Genomic DNA, 21,465 nt, shown 5'->3' with positions numbered 1-21,465 from the left:
GGGAACGGACAAAATTGAAACGTTTGAAAATAAATCTAACTTAGATTTTGTCAAGAAGGCTATTGTTGAGAAAAGAAACGAACCGAGCAGTTCAAAGCCTAGTACCTCGAGTTCACAAAGTTCAACATCATCGGCTAAACGATCACATGATTCTTCGGGGTTTGTAGAACCAAGATAATGTTTCGAATGTGGAACCATTGGACATATTATTCGTAATTGTCCTTACCTTCATAAGCAAAAAGAAAAAGGTTGATGATCCCCGTGGCAAGACTGACCGTAAGCAATCTGTTTCCATAAAACCAGATCCCCGCCTTGTAAAAGAAAGGGAAAAGAAACAGAAACGCCAACAGGTCAAGAAAGTTGAAAAAGCGATTAAAACCGAAGTGGTCAACAAAACATCTATTTCTGTAAAACCAAACAATTCAAAAACTTCTGACAAACAAGAAGTTAAAATTTTAAAGAATAACAATGGTAAAACAAAACAGACGTGGAAACCAAAAACGGTTACTCAGTCGGGGGAACCATCACAACTCACCAATCATCAAAGACAAGAAGTTAATGTTATTGATGAAAATGGAAGACCCAACACCACAATGGCTTGGGTCCCCATCTCCAACTAATTTGATTGAGTTCATGTGTAGGGTGTTCCAGGAGGAACTGTCAGTAGTCACTAGTCACTGGATTATTGATAGTAGGGCATCCAGGCACATGACGAGCGACATGAAGCTTCTCTACGACGTTAAATCTATTAGAGGAGGTTATGTTGCTTTTGCTGGAGATAAAGGTGGATATATCACGGGTGAAGGAATGATATCCAACGAGATTGTGTAACACCCCGAAAATATAAAACCTTATATTAAAATTATAAAATATAAATAAACGGAAAATTTACTAACTAGAAACTTTTAACCTAGCTAGTTGATAGACTAGAAATAGCTTATGAAGGGGTTAAAGCTTACTAAACAATAAGTAGAACAAAGTGGAGGGGCCTGAAGTGTCAAAACTGAAACTTAAGTTACTAATAGTAACCAAAGCAAAACCAAACACCCCAAAAACTGGGTGCCTGGTCGATCAAGAAAGAGGGGCGACCAGGGGATTTGCTTCAAACCCTAGTTTGTCACAAAAAGCTCAAATTGGAAGCCCAAATCAAGTCCAAATCGAATTCTAAACACAAATTAGTGATCACCTCGTCATAAGGATCAAAAGGTATGTAAAAATCTAATGTTTTGATTCACCATGAATTCTAGGGTATTGATAAAAACTGAAATTTAGCCTAGATATGATATGCTTGAACAAATCTTGAAGCAATATGATGTTGGGGGTTGAACCCTAGATGATTTTTAGTGAAAATCATTGCATGATACTTGAAGAAATTACAAACACCATTGTAGGTGATTTATGATATTGTAACGTTAGATAAACATTAGGATTATGGCTTTTAATCTAGTGAAAAGCTGAATTGTATGATGAAATTCAGCTATTTAAATGTTAAGTGTGTGAAATTTGCTTAATTGAAGTGAATTTAGATGTAAATAACAAGCCATGAACTAAGCAACGAATATGTAGAAATTCTGCCCTCAAGGTGTTTGTAGAAATGTCTCAAAGAAGGCTTATAAATAGAAATTTGAAGCTTTAACGCCTAAATAAGATGTTTCGGTATATTATGCGAAGTGAGGTCTAAAGAGGGTTCAAAACATGTCTTGGATTGAACTCTATAGGACAAAATACCGGGACGTCGAGCGGACAAGCCTGTGGTGATTCTCGGTTGAAGGGCGTGCGCTAAGGTATGTAACTCGCCCCGTTGCACTAAGTAACTTTAAATTTCTGTAATATGCATAGTGAAATTTAGAATGAAGATGGCTATGAATTTAGGCGATGATATCGCTAAATTGAATGATTGGTTACTAAACTGGTTAAAACTCGTTGGTAGTCGTCAAAAGGAAAGAAATTCCGTAGACGAGCCAAACGGGTCGAATAATTAAGTGAGGCACGGTTAACGTACCGGTTTGTGATGGATTGATTGTTGATAATGGTTATTACATAATGTACTAGAAATACCAGATTTCTAATGTATTGATACTATAGAATACTAAAATCCGAGGGTTGGAAATTTTGGTGAAATGTCCAAACAAAACAAAAACATGGATTTCCAGGTGCTACCGTAAATTACGGTTTTACGGTACCACCGTAATTTACGGTAGAGATCAGGGACTTACGGTGGTTTTCTACTGATTTACGGTGGATCCAAGGATCTCCAGGGCTCCATCGTAAGTTACGGTGGAACCTGGATAACTTTTATATTTTTTGTTATTTCTAATGTGACATTAAACCTTGGAATTGTATTGTTTTGTAACACCAAAACTAATGATTTAATGGTTTGATCATAGGTAGATTGGTGGATTTTACGGATGGCGATCAAGTGATTAAATGAAGAACCGAACACTCCATTTTGAAGCTTCCGCAATGTTTAATGATCTTTTGTAGTTTTGTGTATGAGTGTGGGACACATGTTAAACTACTTTTGGATTGTTTTAACTTAGTCTTTATTCGACTAAGGTTGACGTACTCACAAACTTCATTAACGGTTATTATGTACTAAAACATTATTTTGATAAACCTAGTGTATTTTATTATTAAAATTAAAGGAAAAATTTAAGGGTGTTACAAGTTGGTAATCGGAGCTAAAGGTTGTCAATAAGTGTTCGGTTCAAGCTTGATCGACCATCCGGTAAGAACTAACTTCTGTTAATAAATTTTATATTACGTAAAGAATGAGAAATGAACAAATATGCATGAAAAGAGCAAGTAAGCTCAATCAACAGCAAGAACGATCAAATCAAGTTGTGAACTTGATTGAATCAACAACAAGAACGATCAAATCAAGTTGTGAACTTGATTGAATCAACAGCAAGAACGATCAAATCAAGTTGTGAACTTGATTGAATCAACAGCAAGAACGATCAAATCAAGTTGTGAACTTGATTGAATCAAAAGCAAGAGCGATTAAATCAAGTTATGAACTTGATTGAATCGAACAAGTAAAGCTTGTGGTATAAATGGAATGTTTTAACAACGTGTGTAAACATTTCAAAAATAGAGATGGCTGATGAAGGTAACGATGAGGCGGTGCCAAGAGCCACCGAACAAATTAGGGAAGTGATTGCCGGAGAGGTCGGAAGGGCGATCGAAAATAGTTTGTCAGGCTTCATTGATAGAATTCAAAACACAGTTTTATCAATGGTAGAAGATAGAATCAAGAAATTAGAAGATGATTTGAAATCAGAAAAGGAAAAGCATGAAGGACGAAAGCCCTGTTCATACAAGGAATTCATGGCTTGCAAACCACCGATATATAATGGGGAGGTTGACCCAATAGTGTGCCAAAGATGGCTAAGTGACATCGAAGGGGTATTCGAGAGGACTCACTGTGATGTGGATGACTATGTAGCCTATGGTACGGGTCAACTAAGAAATCAAGCAAAAGATTGGTGGGATAACAAGAAGAGAGAGATCGGTATTGAAGCTGCTAAGATCACGACTTCGAAGAATTCAAGACGCCATTTCTGAAGCATCATAGCCCCAAAGCGGTTATGAATAAAATCAAGGAAGAATTCATGCAGCTTAGGCACAAAAACGAGACCATAGACAAGATTACGGCAATGTTTATGGATAAGATGAAGTTTTGTGACGATCTGGTGACAAACAAAGAGCAAAAGATATACTACTATCATAACATGTTGAGTGCCGAGTATAGGGAATTTATCACCCCTTCCAAATACGAGACCCTTACCGAGATTATAAATGCTGCTCGGGAAAGGGAGATCGAACTGAAAAAGAGTATCGAAAGGGGTGAACTGAGAGCACATGATGTAAATCCAAGCCCTACTAAAAAGGCACGAACAAATGAAAGCGCAAGGAAACCTGATACGAAAGGCGGGTCGCCAAGTTGCAGAATCTGCGGGAAGGGTCATAAAGGCGAATGTCGTTACAAGGATAAGCCTTGTCCCATATGCAAGAAAACGGGACATATAGCCATATCATGCCCGAAGAAGGTGACGGTTTGTTACAATTGTTATCGAACGGGTCATAAGAAGTCTGAATGCCCGAAATTGGTTGAAAAGAAGGATGGGCAGGAACCGAAGGGTGAAGCCCCTAAAGCAAAAGCAAGATCTTTTCAACTAACTGCCGCAGAAGCAAAGATTGAACCTGGCGTGGTCTCAGGTATATTTACTGTAAACTTGATTCTTGCACGTGTGTTATTTGATTCGGGTGCGAACAAATCCTTTGTTTCATATGGATTTATTCGACATCCTTCATTTGTTCTAACTAAGTTACCTGTGTCCTTAGAAGTAGAGATAGGTAATAATAAAAGCTTTATTGTTTGTGATGTATGTGAAAATTGCAAACTGAGCATTGACGATGAAGAATATTTGATAAATCTAATCCCGATGTCGATGGGAGAATTTCAAGTAGTCGTTGGGATGGATTTGCTATGTCGGCACCATGCAAAAGTCGTGTGTTTTCGTAAAGAGATAAAACTAACATCTCCGAGCGGGAAACACGTCACCATTTATGGCGAAAAAGGAGGCAATCTCATAGTATGCTCAATGTTAAAAGCTCACAAGCTAATGAAGCGAGGATACAAGGCGTTCATGATATACGCAAATGAGCCCGAGAAAGAATCATGAAAGATTGAAGATGTACCTGTAGTGCGGGATTTTCGAGATGTATTTCCGGAGGATTTACCGGGAATACCGCCTGAACGGGAAGTAGAGTTCGGCATCGAATTGATTCCGGGCGCGAAACCCGTAGCAAAAGCCCCGTACCGACTTGCACCGTCGGAATTACGAGAATTGATGTCCCAAATCCAAGACCTGCTTGATAAAGGATTCATAAGGCCGAGTGTGTCTCCTTGGGGCGCACCGGTATTGTTCGTAAGAAAGAAAGACGGGAGCATGCGCATGTGTATCGATTACCTGGAGTTAAACAAGCTCACGGTAAAGAACCGATACCCGCTCCCGAGGATAGATGATTTATTCGACCAACTACAAGGTGCGAACTAGTTTTCCAAGATTGACCTTAGATCGGGGTATCATCAATTAAAGGTCAAAGAAGAAGATGTGCCAAAAACGGCCTTCCGCACGAGATACGGACATTACGAATTCCTCGTGATGTCATTCGGACTAACAAATGCACCCACGGCCTTCATGGACCTCATGAACCGGGTTTGCAAGCCAATGCTGGATAAGTCAGTCATCGTGTTTATCGACAACATATTGGTGTATTCGAAAAGTGAAGCGGAACACGCGCATCACTTACAAGAAGTGTTAGAGACCCTTAGGCGAGAGAAGCTTTACGCAAAATTCTCTAAATGTGCGTTTTGGTTACGAGAGGTACAATTTCTTGGTCATATCATAAGTGCTGACGGAGTATTGGTGGATCCGTCAAAAATAGAGGCTGTGTCGAAATGGAATCCCCCAAAGAACCCTTCTGAAATTAGGAGCTTTTTGGGACTCGCGGGATACTATAGGAGATTCATCCAAGATTTCTCCAAGGTAGCGTCACCACTAACAAAGCTAACCCGAAAGAAAGAAAGATTCATCTGGGGTGTTGATCAAGAGAAGGCGTTTCAAACATTAAAAGAAAAGTTAACTCAAGCTCCGGTATTGACATTACCGGACGGAGTCGAAGACATGGAGGTTTATTCGGATGCTTCACTATCGGGACTCGGTTGTGTGTTGATGCAACGGGGCAAAGTAATAGCCTATGCCTCGAGGCAATTGAAGATACACGAAAAGAAATATCCCACGCACGATCTCGAGTTGGCGGCGGTAGTGTTTGCATTAAAAATATGGAGGCACTACTTGTATGGAGTAAAGTGCACCATATTCACCGACCACAAGAGTTTGAAATACTTCTTCGATCAGAAGGAGTTAAATATGCGACAAAGGCGATGGCTGGAAACGGTCAAAGACTACGATTGCGAGATACGTTATCACCCGGGAAGGGCTAATGCGGTGGCAGATGCTTTAAGCAGAAAAACGGATTATGTCCCGATACGAGTAAGGTCGATGCAACTCGTAGTAACCTCGGGTATACTTGAACGTATTCGAGAGGCGCAATTAGAAGCAGTAAAAGAAGAGAATTGGAAGAAAGAAAGAATAATTGGTCAGTTGAAGTACTTGTCGGATGGGATTCACGGGTTGAAGACTCGATCCGGAAGGATATAGGTCCCACATACCTGTGGAGTGAAGGCGCTTCTACTTAATGAAGCTCATAAGTCCCGCTATTCAATTCATCCGGGTGCAACCAAGATGTACAATGATTTGAAACAAAATTATTGGTGGCCCGGTATGAAGAGGGATGTGGCGAAGTACGTGGAAAAATGCTTGACATGCTTACAAGTCAAGGCGGAGCATCAGAAACCATACGGCAAACTACAACCGTTAGAAATTCCGGTCTGGAAATGGGAACATATCACAATGGACCTACTGACCAAGTTTCCTAAAACAAATCGTGGTTTTGATGCCATATGGGTAGTGGTGGATAGATTGATGAAAAGTGCTCACTTCATTCCGATTCATGAGACTTACACGTCAGAAAAGATGTCAGAAGTTTATACCAATGAAATAATAGCCCGTCATGGGGTGCCGGTGTCCATCGTGTCTGATAGGGATACCCGGTTTACCTCAAATTTCTGGCGGGATTTTCAAGAGCAAATGGGAACCAAATTGTTCATTAGCACTGCGTACCATCCTCAAACAGACGGACAAAGTGAAAGAACGATACAAACGTTGGGAGACATGCTACGGGCGTGTATAATCGACTTTGGAGGTAGTTGGGATGTACACTTACCATTAGTTGAGTTTTCGTATAACAACAGCTACCAATCTAGTATTAAGATGGCGCCATACGAAATGCTTTACGGTAGGAAGTGTCGAACCCCAGTATGTTGGGGTGAGGTGGGTCCACGTGAACTCGCTCATCAAGATATACTACGAGCCACCAATGAAAAGATCGATATAGTTCGGGCACACTTGAAGGCAGCTCAAGACAGACAAAAGGCGTACGCCGATAAAAGGAATAGACCAATCGAATTTCAGGTTGGTGACATGGTCATGCTAACAGTTTCCCCATGGAAGGGCGTTATTAGATTCAGAAAAGGGGGAAAGCTAAGTCCGAGGTTTATCGGGCCGTTTAAGATTATTGAAAGAGTTGGCAAGATAGCTTATCGCCTTGAGCTACCAGAGGAACTAACCGGGATCCATAGCACGTTTCACGTGTCACAATTAAGAAAGTGCCTAGCTGACGAAACAACCTATATCCATTACGCTGAGATCAAAGTGGATAATAGTTTGAATTACGCGATGAGACCGGTGGAGATTTTAGATCGGAAGGTCAAATACTTAAGAAACAGACAAATCGATCAAGTCAAAATCAGGTGGGAGCATAGAAAAGGCTCGGACACTACGTGGGAATCCGAGGAAGAAATGCGACGACTCTACCCATCATTATTCGGTACGTATTTTAGTTTCGGGGACGAAACCCTTTTAAGGGGGGTGGACTTGTAACACCCCGAAAATATAAAACCTTATATTAAAATTATAAAATATAAATAAACGGAAAATTTACTAACTAGAAACTTTTAACCTAGTTAGTTGATAGACTAGAAATAGCTTATGAAGGGGTTAAAGCTTACTAAACAATAAGTAGAACAAAGTGGAGGGGCGTGAATTGTCAAAACTGAAACTTAAGTTACTAATAGTAACCAAAGCAAAACCAAACACCCCAAAAACTGGGTGCCTGGTCGATCAAGAGAGAGGGGCGACCAGGGGATTTGCTTCAAACCCTAGTTTGTCACAAAAAGCTCAAATTGGAAGCCCAAATCAAGTCCAAATCGAATTCTAAACACAAATTAGTGATCACCTCGTCATAAGGATCAAAAGGTATGTAAAAATCTAATGTTTTGATACACCATGAGTTCTAGGGTATTGATAAAAACTGAAATTTAGCCTAGATATGTTATGCTTGAACAAATCTTGAAGCAATATGATGTTGGGGGTTGAACCCTAGATGATTTTTAGTGAAAATCATTGCATGATACTTGAAGAAATTACAAACACCATTGTAGGTGATTTATGATATTGTAAAGTTAGATAAACATTAGGATTATGGCTTTTAATCTAGTGAAAAGCTGAATTGTATGATGAAATTCAGCTATTTAAATGTTAAGTGTGTGAAATTTGCTAAATTGAAGTGAATTTAGATGTAAATAACAAGCCATGAACTAAGCAACGAATATGTAGAAATTCTGCCCTCAAGGTGTTTGTAGAAATGTCTCAAAGAAGGCTTATAAATAGAAATTTGAAGCTTTAACGCCTAAATAAGATGTTTCGGTATATTATGCGAAGTGAGGTCTAAAGAGGGTTCTAAACATGTCTTGGATTGAACTCTATAGGACAAAATAGCGGGACGTCGAGCGGACAAGCCTGTGGTGATTCTCGGTTGAAGGGCGTGCGCTAAGGTATGTAACTCGCCCCGTTGCACTAAGTAACTTTAAATTTCTATAATATGCATAGTGAAATTTAGAATGAAGATGGCTATGAATTTAGGCGATGATATCGCTAAATTGAATGATTGGTTACTAAACTGGTTAAAACTCGTTGGTAGTCGTCAAAAGGAAAGAAATTCCGTAGACGAGCCAAACGGGTCGAATAATTAAGTGAGGCACGGTTAACGTACCGGTTTGTGATGGATTGATTATTGATAATGGTTATTACATAACGTACTAGAAATACCAGATTTCTAATGTATTGATACTATAGAATACTAAAATCCGAGGGTTGGAAATTTTGGTGAAATACCCAAACAAAACAAAAACATGGATTTCCAGGTGCTACCGTAAATTACGGTGGTACCGTAATTTACAGTAGAGATCAGGGTCTTACGGTGGTTTTCTACTGATTTACGGTGGATCCAAGGATCTTCAGGACTCACCGTAACTTACGGTGACACCGTAAGTTACAGTGGAACCTAGATAACTTTTATATTTTTTGTTATTTCTAATGTGACATTAAACCTTGGAATTGTATTGTTTTGTAACACCAAAACTAATGATTTAATGGTTTGATCATAGGTAGATTGGTGGATTTCACGGATGGCGATCAAGTGATTAAATGAAGAACCGAACACTCCATTTTGAAGCTTCCGCAATGTTTAATGATCTTTTGTAGTTTTGTGTATGAGTGTGGGACACATGTTAAACTACTTTTGGATTGTTTTAACTTAGTCTTTATTCGACTAAGGTTGACGTACTCACAAACTTCATTAACGGTTATTATGTACTAAAACATTATTTTGATAAACCTAGTGTATTTTATTATTAAAATTAAAGGAAAAATTTAAGGGTGTTACAGATTGTCAGCTTTGACAAGATCAACTTTGTGAAACAGCTTGATCACAATCTTCTTAGTGTTTCTCAAATATGTGACAAGCAGTTTTCTGTACACTTTGATGCTAATGGATGTTATGTGCTGAAGCCCGGTTTCAAAATTCCAAAGGAATGGATTCTCTTGTCGGCTCCAAGGATAAATGACTTGTATGTCCTTGATATGAGCCAGGGTATTACTACTTCTGCACAAGCAACATGTTTCGTTTCTAAAGCCACAGAAAAAGATTCAATCACTTGGCACATACGTATGGGTCACATTCATCTACGAAAAATGAATCATTTGGTAGCAAATGAATTGGTGAATGGTGTTCCTCTCAAAAATTTCCATCTTCAAGACGTCTGTGTCTCGTGCCAAAAGGGAAAACAAACGAAGAAGAAGCACCCTACAAAGAAGATCAACACGGTGGCAGTTCCTTTTGAGCGTTTGCACATGGATTTGTTCGGTCCTGTCAAGCACAAAAGTATCAGGAATGATCAATACTGCCTCGTGGTTACAGATGATTATTCAAGATTTTCATGGGTAGCATTTATGGCACACAAGAGTGAAACCTTTGAGATTATCAAAAACTTGATTATTCAGATCGAGAATTTGTATAAGCTAAAGGTTAGGCGGATACGTAGCGACAATAGTACTGAATTCAAAAATCATGCCATGGCGTTGTTTTGCACTTCAAAAGGTATTCTTCACGAGTTTAGTGCAGCTTACACTCCTCAACAGAATGGCGTCGCTGAACGTAAAAACCGCACATTGATCGAGACTGCTAGGACTATGTTGGTAGTCACAGTTACCCATTCCATTCTGGACTGAAGCTGTGGCATCTGCATGTTATACGCTGAACCGAGTCCTTACAGTCAAAAGACATAACAAGACTTGCTTTGAGCTTCTTCAGAAACGAAAACCAGATCTGTCTTATCTTGAACCGTTTGGAGCTCCTTGCACAATCATCGATCCTAACGGAAAGTTTGGGGCAAAAGCAATTGATGGGTACTTTCTTGGGTATGCCACCCCAAACCTACGAGTCTGGAATCTAGAGACTAAAAGGGTTGAGGAATGGTCTGAAGTCAGAGTACAAAGGCACACCTTGCCTGTCAAGTGTCCTGGTCAGCCATGGATGTTTGAGTATGATGACTTTTTCAATTCGATCAATGTTGAAGCCGAAGAAGAAAATGCTGCGGCAAGGATGTTTTTCGAGAGTGATAATGCAACAGTTTCACCGGTGGTTCGTCCAATTCTTGTTAATTAAGAACCATCATCGGTGAACAACCATACTCTCGACAATGAGGATTTTCACGATGCTGCCGAATTGAATGAATCTTCAGAGGATGATGAATTTCTGGATGCAGATCAAGAAGCACCTACAACAGCAGTTCACGGTACTTCAGAGGGTACTCCTCCAGTGGATGCCCACAGAACAACTGAAGCTACTGCATCATCCTCTTCGTCAATTCCGGGCATTGATTTAGTTGTTGATCTCAACTTCAACAATTTGGGTATAAATTTTCTAGTTCCAGATAATCCTGAAACTAGGATTCATAATACCCATCCTCAAGAAAACATCATCGGCAATGTGCAAAGTGGCATTCAAACAAGAAACATGTTGCGAAACAACAATGCAGGCTTGTATTCAGCCATTCGAGAATCTGGTCAACAGAACGATTGGTCTTTCGCGTGTTATGTTTCACAGGAAGAATCAAGAACTTGGAAAGAAGCCATGAAAGATAATTCTTGGGTGGAAGCTATACAGGAAGAATTGCAACAGTTCCAGAAGTTGGGTGTATGGAAACTCGTAGAGAAACCTCCTGGATACAAGAAGATTGGTACCCGTTGGGTATTTAAATGCAAAAAGGATGACCGCGGAGTTGTTATCCGGAACAAAGCTTGTTTAGTCGTTCAAGGTTTTCGTCAGATTGAAGGGATCGACTACAACGAAGTTTATGCACCACTTGCACGTCTGGAAGCAATACGGATCTTTCTGGCTTATGCCTCATTCAAAGGATTCAAGGTTTACCAGATGGACGTCAAAAGTGCATTTTTACATGGTGTGGTTGAAGAAGAGGTGTACGTCGAACAGCCTCCAGGTTTTGAAGATCCTATCCATCCCGATCGGGTTTGGTTGCTCAACAAAGCTCTCTATGGTCTTCATCAAGCACCACGAGCTTGGTATGCAACCTTATCTAATTATCTGCTGGAGAACGGTTTTCGAAGGGGTCTTATCGACTGCACTCTTTTCATCAAAGAACAAGATGGAGATCTTCTTCTGGTACAGGTATATGTTGATGATATTATTTTTGGTTCTATTAATGATGTCTTGTGTAGGAATTTCGAGCGCATCATGCAGGATATATTCGAGATGAGTGCTATGGGGAAATGACCTTCTTCTTGGGCCTACAAGTGCAACAAACTGAGTCTGTGATATTCATCCATCAGACTAAATATGTTGGTGACGTCTTGAGCCGGTTCCAGATGTCCGATGCAACGCCCATTGGTACCCCACTGCCACAAAATCACAGAATTACTCCAGACTTGAAGGGTGAAGCTGTTAACCCCTCATATTACCGCGCTATGAGTGGATCTCTTGTGTACCTCACACCATCAAGACCATATATAATGTACCCAACATGCCTCCTTGCCAGATATCAAGTCAACCCGAAGGCCTCACATCTTGCAGCTGTCAAAAGGATTTTTCGTTATTTGAAGGGTTGTCCTGACACCGGTCTATGGTACCCTAGGGATAATAACTTTGACTTGGTCGCATTCAGTGATTCTGATTTTGGCGGATGCAAAATTGACGGCAAATCCACAACGGCTGGATGTCAGATTTTAGGAAATCTCCTAGTCACATGGCAGTGCAAGAAGCAGACTTGTGTCGCTACATAAACATGCGAAGCTGAATATATTGCTGCCTCAAGTTGTTGCTCCCAAGTTCTTTGGATTCAACAACAATTACGCGACTACGGTTTTGAATTCCTAACTACTCCTATTTTCGTTGATAATTCTGCTGCATTACAGATCACTAAAAATCCTGTGCAGCACTCAAAGACCAAACACATCGATATCAAATATCACTTCATACGTGATTGCTTTGATAAAAGGCTAATCGATGTTGTTAAGGTCCACACCGATGACCAACGTGCCGACCTTTTTACCAAAGCATTTGACAAATCAAGATTTGATTATTTATTATTGGTAAACGGCATTAAGGTCAAGCAAGAGTAAAGCAACATCGGAAAATCATTTTTGTAAATATCTTTGTGTCTTTTAAATTTATCTTAGTTTATTGATTTTAGGGGGAGTAATTTGAAAAAATTGAAAAATACAAAAACATCGAAAAATTTAAAAACACAAAAACAATAGAAAAACAAAAATGAGTTTCCTGGCGAGAAAAAGAGAAAATGATAGTACATCAGTGGTCTATCCAAACCTCTTTAAACCTTAAATGAAAAACGATAAGCAGCTCTATATAAGATGTATCGGTAGGCTCACAATCATTTTAAAGTGTGCAGGGTGATATAAATCTTAAATCGACTGAAGACCAGGTGGGAACCATTCATTGGCATATGGTCTTAGTACCGAAATTTCGTTTGATAGATTGCCGAGGTTCTGAGATCTTCGGTCTTTATGCTGCTTATCATCTGGGTATCATGGTTGTATCTTTTACCGAAAAATAATGGGGACGCAAGTCTAGATCTTCCATGATACTATACATACGTGTACATACTGCATACTGCATTCGACCTCAATAAGTGATAAACGATCACATGTCCATACAAATAAGTGATAAAATATCACATTTTTCCGGGAGTCAAGTTCGTCTCTCAGTTGTACGGAAGTACTGACCTGTTCACGGACTTGCTCCTGTGCCCTCATGCATATGAAAATCAAGTTCCTCATCAATAAGTGATTATATCACATAGAGCTTGTTTTCAAATCAAATAAGTGAGAATCTCACATCATATACGGTCAAACAGATGATAATCGGTATACTCACTGGTAAGATGAACCCTCGTGCATACCTTGATACGGGAATGTGTCGTGATGTGGATGAACACCGGTCGGTAAGTATAAATTATACCTTAACGTATCCCCTCGCCATGATTACATCTGATAAGCTGAGCTTAAGTGGACAACAATACCGATAATTGTTATAGGATGCTTATCTTAATGTTAATTAAATGAACAACAAGAGTGTTTTGGCATGACCGTACACTGATATGATTCTCTTACCCTCGAAACTCACAAAAAGAATATCTGTATATATTTATTTACTACTTTCAGTCTTTACATTTCAAATATTCAAAAATACCAAAAAGATTTTAGGTGTGTTTTAATATAAACTTTATAAAAGCCAAAAAGATTTTATTTCTGTTTTATTTTCGATCGTACGATGTTGGAGCTCGAGTCTTCGTTGCCTGAAACCTGAACGAAAACCGAATTGACTAAATCTTCATAAACGGTCGAAATTTGCATGTTTTGAAAGTTAAAATTAAAATTTGATAAATTTGTTAAACTTTCAAACTGTCGGACGGTGTTTGATTGTAACATGGTCATTCGTGTGTCATTTGTTTATATTAACTATATTCCAAGCAGTTGTTCTCATTACGCGTTTAGATTTCTTGCATGTGCAGATTCTAAAGGCTAGGAGAACATGGTCGATGACAGGCTTCGGAATGAAGACACGACGTGAAGGCGCTCAAAAGATGAAGATGATCGAGTTGCCGCTGACCATCATCAACACCACAAGGATCTTAAACACTGAAGACCATGTCTTTCACGAGCATAACTCAAGGGGGAGCTTATGTTAAGGGGGAGTTTATCAACACACTTCCTATATGATATGGCAAGTTTGTTGATACATTTTCTGCTTTCAAGACGTGAAGACTTTGAAGATCCTCCGACATTGAAGACTTGAAAAGATGTCAGATACTTGATGTCAGATACTTGAAGACACGAAGATACTTGAAGACACGAAGATCCTCTGGTATGAAGGTCTGCGTTGGTCTTTGTGGTTATTTCCACAAGGCAAACTAACCAGATTTCTTGTATTTGTCTTCTGATCTTAATCTTGTAACCCTAGAAGGTTACGGATTAGATCTGCTATTGGAGGGAGTTAAACGCTTCTGTAAGGGTGTTCTAACTTTCTTCTCTTATTATATTTGTCATCATTTTTTGTGTGTCTAGGCATCCTATTTACCGGACTAGTCGGGCCGGCCTTGATCAAGTCTTATTTGCTTATCTATTGCATTCTTTTTGTCTGTTTAGTTTAGTTGCTGCTTCTGTGATACGCTTGTCCAGGAACCTATTGAGTGACGAACCTGGAATCTGGCCTCTGTCACAGTTAGTTGTTTGTGATTTTTTTTTGTTGTTTGTCTGATTGATTGCTTGTTATTGTTTCTTGTGGTCATGGGAGATGCTAGTACTTCTGCTACCTTGATTAGTAAACTTGATATAGGAGATCCGTTGTATCTTCATCCTAGCGACTCTAGTACCTTGACTATTGTTAGTATAAAACTAAAAGGAACTGAGAATTATCTTGTTTGGTCTAATGTTATGAGACTTGCCTTAGAAGCAAAAAATAAATTTGGGTTTATTGATGGTAAGTGTGAAAAACCAAAAGATGATGTGGTCTTAGCCAAAAAATGGGATAGGTGTAACTCAGTTGTCATTACCTGGTTGTTGAACTCTATTTCTGAGGAGTTATTTCTAGGGCAAGTATTTTCTAAACTTGCCTCAGAGGTCTGGACTGATTTAAAAGAGTCTTTTGATAAGGTGAATGGTTCTATTGTATATGATTTGTATAAAAAAATAAATGGTATTTCTCAAAATGGCAGCACTGTTGCTGAATACTATAACAGACTGACAACTATGTGGAAACAGTTTGATGCAATGGTGCATCTTCCTTCCTGCTCTTGTCAGGCTGCTAAAGATTATAACGATTTTTCTACTCTCATTAAACTAATGCAGTTCCTTATGGTGCTTGATGATGTCTATCAACCTGTAAGGACTAATCTTCTAACAAGAGAACCATTCCCTTCAGTTAAGGTTGCCTTTTCTATTGTGTCTAGAGAAGAGTCTCATAGGTTGTCTTCAAGTGGGTCTAAGAGTCTCATAATGTTGTCCTAGAAGATGTCTTTTATGTTCCAGAGTATAGTGTGAATTTGTTGTGTGTTTTTAGGTTAGCAAAAGATAACAAGATAGTTGTTTTGTTTAATGAAACTAATTGTTTGCTACAGGATTTGAGGTCAAAGAAAGTCATGGAAACTGGTAATCAGGACAATGGGTTATACTTTGTTGGGAAAAATGGTAATTCTGCTAATGTGTGTTTTAATAGTGTGTTAAAGTCAAATATGTGGCATAATAGGTTAGGCCACCCTTCTGATCAGGTTCTAGCTGTTTTAAAAGGTAGCTTAGATATTAAATCCATAGACTATGGTCCTTGTGAGATTTGCCATAAGGCTAAACAGGTGAGGGTTCCATTAAAACAAAAGAAATAGGAGATTTAGTTCATTTAGATCTTTGGGGTCCATACAGAGTGTCCAGTAATGAAGGGTATAAATATTTTCTAACCGTTGTTGATGATTTTTCAAGGTTTGTATGGTGTTACCTATTAAAGAGTAAAATGGAAGTGTTTGAGAATCTAACTAGTTTTTATGAACTAATCTTAACCCACTTTAAAAAGAAAGTTAGAATTTTCAGAAGTGATAATGGGACCGAATTTGTGAATAATCAAATGAGTAACTTTTTTAAAAATAAAGGTGTTTTACATCAAACAACGTGTGCTTACACACCACAACAAAATGGTGTGGTTGAGCGTAAGCATAGGCACCTTTTAAATATAGCTAGAGCCTTGATGTTTCAAAGTTGCCTACCTTTGAGTTTTTGGTCTGATTGCATTCTGACTGCTGTTTACCTGATTAACAGGTTATCTTCTTCTATGCTATTAGGTAAAAGTCCTTATGAAGTAGTTTTTGGTTTTAAACCCTCTTTGACTCATCTTAGAAACTTCGGATGTTTGTGTTTTAGCACTGTGTTAAATGAATCTGATAAATTTACTTATCATGCTGATAAGTGTGTTTTGATTGGTTATTCCAATGTTAAGAAGGGGTATAAATTGTGGAGTTTAGATAATAAGAAAATCTTTTTTTCAAGAGGTGTAAAATTTTATGAAAATGTTTACCCTTTCAAGAATAAACAAGTTGTTAATCAAGAATTTGTTGATAAAAAATTAAATCATATAACCTTTTTTGATTGTTATGGAACTGAAACATCTGAAGTTTCTCAAATGCTCAATGATGAAGAGGGTAATAATGGCTCTCATGGTACTTCCAGTGATGATCATCAGCCATTAGGACCCTCCACATCTACCACAACCAGTGCTGTTGATCAAAATCAACAGTTTTCAACTGGTTATGAAGATAGTAGTGAGCCTGGGTTATATGGCGAGGCAGAGGACAGTGGAATACCAAGTGATGAGACCAACCTATCTGAGGGTGTTGTTTTGAATCTTAGAAGATCCACTAGAACTTCTGTTGCTCCAAAAAGTTTGAGGATTATGTATTAGGTGGAAATGTTAAGTATAGTTTAGATAAAACTGTGAATTATGCATGTTTGTCAAGTGAAAATTTTAACTTTGTTAGTTTATTAAATAAAACACGTGAACCTTCTAATTACAATGAAGCTGCTAAGGACCCTAGGTGGGTTGAAGCAATGAATAAGGAGATGGAGGCCTTATTTAGAAACAATACCTGAATCCTTGTTGATCTACCTCCTGGTAGAAAACCCATAGGCTGCAAGTGGGTTTATAAAGTTAAGTACAAATCTAGTGGAGAGATAGAAATGTTTAAAGCTAGATTTCTTTGTTGTATTCAATAAAGATACCGAGCAAATCAAAAGTGAGTTCATTTCTTTTGAGCATGCGTCCCGGTGGGTGGGACAGTCAAACGGGTATTCCTGAGAGGAATGAGTCTTTGGGTAAATCATTGGGTATTCCCGAGATGCGTAAGTCATTTGAGTAAAAACTAGAATTTTGGATAATACACTCAATCCCTATCACCATTAAGTCCTATCTTGTTTGTTACCTAAGAGTTAACAGGGTATTAGTTGATAGCGCTATTTAAGTTTGGCACCCGAACCCCGTACCTGAGAGGACTGGTGTGAACTAATGACCCAGTCATGACCAATGCTTAGATAGGGGCATTGGGGAAGGTAAAAATAATCTGGAGCCATCTTGTACGGTACTCGAGCTATTATCAACATTATAATCAATGAATTGAACTAAACACTTGGTAACTAATGTTTTCGTAAAACTATGAACTCACCAGCATTTTCTGATACACTTGTTGCATGCTCGCAGGTCGTTAGGTACTATGGACAAGGAACTTGCTATCTGGATCGCTGGAGTGGTCATGGGTCGTACAACTTGGATATGCATGACTTGTTTTCTGATTTCACATACATTGGTTTTGAAACGTTGAAACAGTGTTTTATTATTTGCTTCCGCTGAATACGTTAAACTTGGAATTATGTTATTAATGTTTTATCATGATAAGTGGAAACTTGTTTTATACTTGATATTGGTTCAAAGTGATTAGTGGCTAGACCCTGGTACGTCACACGCCTAGCGGGGTCACCGCGTCTGGTATTCTGGGGGTGTGACAGTTTGGTATCAGAGCCACTGGTTATAGTGAACTAGGTTTTAAAACATTTTTATAAAACCAGACTATAACCGAACAGTTCAGAAACTGACCATGACACTCAGCTCCAGATTGCAAGGTTCGTCTCTTGTTTACTTTTTGCACATCATAATTAGTGAACACCTAAGTATGACATTGCATGTGAATACACACCTAGCACTATAGTATGAGTTCTTGTGTTACTTGCATACACTACGTGATTGATAGTGTGATACTCCCCTAGACTTTCCTGATCTATGTTGTAGTGTTTTTGTCTTGCTACTCGAATTTGAGGAACCTTTTAGCACGAATTAGGAGGAGCTGAGATAAACATGCAAGTTGCATTGTTATTATGGGTGCACACATAATAATAATGTGGGGAGCATGTGAGGCCTAACGAGTGTGAAAGGGGTTGCGCTCTGTTGTCTGATGTAAACTTAGTAGTCAGTAGAAGTCATCGTGAGGTTTGACTCCTACTTTATCTCAACTCTTAACCTTTTCCCTTTTCTTATATAGAATCATGGGCGGACGAGGCTATGGGCGTGGTCACATTGCGATGGCTCAGGCCGAGTTGACACACTTGATTAACACACGTGTGGCTGAGGCTTTGGCAGCCTATCAAGCTGGTACGAAATGTGTCAAATGCTCTTTATTCTTTTGTCGCGTACTCAATTCTTACCCATGTGCTGTATTTTTTTCTTTTGTCCTTAGGTTAGCAAGTGAATCAGAATCAAAACCATCCGCCTGCTTGCACGTTTAAGATGTTCATGGATTGTAGGCCACAGACGTCTAGTGGAACTGAAGGACCTGTGGGACTCCTGCGTTGGTTTGAGAAGGCAGAATCAGTGTTCACGATGTGTAACTGTCCCGCTGGGGACATAGTGAAGTATGCTTCAGGCACACTTAAGGATGGTGCCTTGACTTGGTGGAATTGACAAGTCCAAATGTTGGGTGTTGAGATGCCGAACGTGACTACTTGGGACGATTTCAAGGAACTGATGCGTCAAGAGTACTGTCCTCGTGACGAGATTCAAAAGTTGGAAAACGAGTACTACAATTTAAAGATGGAAGGGTCTGAAATCGAAGCGTACATGAAAAGGTCACATGAGCTCGCGAATATGTGTCCTAACTTATCCCGACCCCCACCGCGTAGAATCGAACTGTACATTAAAGGATTAGCCACGCAGGTTAAGGGCTTGGTTATTGCAGCGAACCTCAACAACCTACCTCAGATAATTCGGCTGGCTCACAAAATCACAGATCAGGAGGTGGAGCATGGCTCGCTACCACCACATGTTTCTACTACTGTTACTACTGCCACAACTACTACTCCTGTTGTGGAACACCCCAAAAATGTTTACTTGATAAGTTAAAGTTTATTTAAAACTTGACTTAGTGGGATTTAATTTGCATGATATAAATAATAAAGGGGTGAAGTTTAAAACCAAATAAGTGAAGGAACTCGAGGGACTAAAGTTGTAACATGTCAAAATTAAGTTAATTAAATTAAAAAGAATTAAAAACCTACACACACTCTGTGCGTGGGTTCTGGACGATCGAACAAAAGACAAGGGTTGAAACCCTAGCATCAAGAAATCAAGCAATTTAGCTTGAATCAAAGGAAAATTTTGATGCATGATTCCCTAAACTCAAGTAGCTAACCTCAATTTCCGAAGTGGTAAGTTTAATTTTCTGGAATTATGATTTGTAGGATGAAGGGTTCAATCCAATCTCGAATTCTTGTATCAAATATGAGAAATCTGAGTTAGGATTACTTTCTAGAACAAGAATTATGTTTGATTTTAGGTTATTTGAATGATTCTTGTAAAAAACCCACTTCATGAAAAATTGTGTTATGAATAGGATGATCAAAGTAGTTATAATCATGTGAAATCTTGAAATATGATGATGTTGTAAAGCTTGAATCTTAGAAAATTTGTGTGGGATAAAAGAAGGATATGAACATGGATTGGTTGTTGATGAGTTATAAAGATGAACTAGTAGGATTCATGCTTTATATACTTGTGCATAATGCTTGTAAATACAATGCCCACCAAGTGTTCGATGAAATACTTAAGAGAATAAATATGTGTAAACTTGGAACATAAAGGAATGAAATTTGGGTACTAAGCGAATGAATGATTGTGTTGATATAGGCGTGAAGGAAGAAGGTTCAAATGCTAAGAAATCGGAAGGTTCACAAGACCGAGGTATGTTCCGTTGCATACAATTCCTTATTTAATATTTTGTATATTTATGATTTGGTAAAACTTTTGTTATAACGATCATAGCGATTAGTAAGTTGATAGCAAATCCTTCATGGGTTTGGTTATGCTCATAATATTACATTAAGCTAAGCATGTCGACCGGTTCTAGTTCAACCGGGTCGAGCCAGAAAAGGTACCATCCGTTTAGAACGGTGGTCACGAATGCAATAAGAAGCGTATGAAGCTCAATCCGTTATACGGATAGAATGAAAGATCTATGTGTAAACTATTAACCCGATGATACCGGGTCGTAAGTGGTATGCCTGAACCTCATTATGAGGGTATATGCCATTACCCATTTAATTGGGTAAATCGAGTGTGTAAGAATAATGAAAGCATATAAACGAATGAAGCTGATATGTTGTTATATTGAGTTAAATGAGTATTACGACTAACTTTTGAAGCCTTGTTATTGAATGTAGGTAAATCCTCAATTTAGGCGACTTGGAGAATTGGGGCGAGCACATGTCCATGTTATGTTATGTTATACCAAACGCTTCCGCTAGCTTGTTCTCATCTTTTTGGTCCATGACTTGTTATTTTTCTTAACTTTGTTAGTAGTCGTATATTTTAAAACTTGTTGTCTTTGCTTTCGGTAGTATTATGTCGAACGGATCGTAGAATGCTATTTAGTTTGATTATGTTAAAAACAGGGGCATGCTCATTTTATGGACGGGTCATGCCCAAATTTTGTTAAAATCACATATTAATGTTATTGATACTTAATTTGTTAAAAGAAAAGTTTGGTTATCATAAAAGCTTATGTTTTTAGCGTCTTTTGGATGTCATTTCTTCTAGACGCAAATACGACGCAAATACGGACGTAACATGCTGCTGACAGCAAACGTAAATGGAATGATGTTGAAAAGGTGTCCAATCCGAATCAGTCACAGAAGAAGCCAGACACCGGCAGCAATCGCAGTTTTAGCCAGTCGTCCTCAGTTAATCAGAATCAGAGCAACAACTCGAATCAGGGTTCTTACGCAGGGAAGCAACCTAAGTGTAACAAGTGCAACTTTCATCATCGTGGGTCATGCACCCGAGTTTGTCACAGGTGCAACAAGTTGGGCCATATGG

This window comes from Helianthus annuus, unplaced genomic scaffold (assembly GCF_002127325.2).
Source record: "Helianthus annuus cultivar XRQ/B unplaced genomic scaffold, HanXRQr2.0-SUNRISE HanXRQChr00c001, whole genome shotgun sequence".
NCBI lineage: Eukaryota > Viridiplantae > Streptophyta > Magnoliopsida > Asterales > Asteraceae > Helianthus > Helianthus annuus.
The sequence above is the reverse complement of the archived record's forward strand: the minus strand, read 5'-3'. Positions refer to the sequence as shown.